The sequence below is a fragment of the Morus notabilis genome, unplaced genomic scaffold, assembly GCF_000414095.1.
Source record: "Morus notabilis unplaced genomic scaffold, ASM41409v2 C11437683, whole genome shotgun sequence".
NCBI classification, from domain to species: domain Eukaryota; kingdom Viridiplantae; phylum Streptophyta; class Magnoliopsida; order Rosales; family Moraceae; genus Morus; species Morus notabilis.
Genome location: NW_010387348.1, coordinates 1 through 1,063, shown reverse-complemented (window position 1 = coordinate 1,063; position 1,063 = coordinate 1). Strand labels below are relative to the sequence as shown.

The 1,063-nt window shown below is 39.4% G+C and overlaps 1 pseudogene; it reads right to left on the bottom strand.

The window, feature by feature from the left end:
- Nucleotides 1–323: 323 nt before the first annotated feature.
- LOC21383859 lies at nucleotides 324–1,008 on the bottom strand (annotated as a pseudogene).
- Between the last annotated feature and the right edge of the window lie 55 nt (nucleotides 1,009–1,063).

The window sequence follows — 1,063 nt, the reverse complement described above, 5'->3', positions numbered from 1 at the left end:
ACAACTTATTTTGACTCCGATTCCTGACTCCAATTCCTATTTACTTTGAATTTTGTCCATTCCAATTTATGTTCATTCTGATTATGAATTAGTAAACATGTCATAAGAGTGGAGACCGATTTAATTAGTCCTCCGCTTTTATGGGTCTAAATTGAAAAAAAGTAAATAAATAAATAAACGACATTCCTTTTTCGATTCTTGGGCAACAAAACAAGGTTGGTGGTCGTACGTGTACTAGGTAGAACATAATACAGTTTTTATTACAAACCCAAGTGACAAAATGAAAAACGAAACAGACCAATGTCTTCAAACCCAAAACGACATCAGACGCAAGCAAGGCTCTCGATGTATTGGCAAGTCTCATACGGTTTTTGTATCATATCCGGCCAATTCTCCATTCTAAAATTATTGTTATGAGCGAGACCAGCAGGCTCAACATCACAAAGCACGTAGAAAGTTCCATTCCAGAAGTTGTACTGCAAATCTTTGCCGGGAATGTTCAACACCAAATATGAGTCCTCGTCGTGCTCACTAAGAACAACACAAAGCACAGAAAATGAACATTCTTTCAAAATCAGACGAGTACTGTACCTCGGAGGGATTATCACAGGAAACGCGGCCGAAACATCCGAAAGATCAACACGGTACTTAATAAACCATCCGAAATTGTCCCTTTTCATCTCATAAACATTGAAAGGATCAGTTTCTCCCGACTCATTTTTGCAATAAATAACATGCAAACGATCGCCAGACTCTCCAAAATACCTGAACTCCCAAAAACTACGGCTATAATTTTCGCGCTGATTATCCAGAAGAATTGGCATCGGCATTTCCCTGCTGCTGTTCATCAACTTTGAAATACAATGAATCATCCGAAATATTAACCCAGTGAACAGCCCCATTCCAGAAAACCCCACTATCAGAGGCAAGATTAAAGAAAGCAGAGAAAGAGCCTATACCAGAGCGCCTCCAACACCGAGTCTCCGACGAATAAATCTCGATCTGATGCTGAGTATGTTGGATTTCTGTTGGATTTCTTTTCCTTAAGTTTCGGTAACCAACC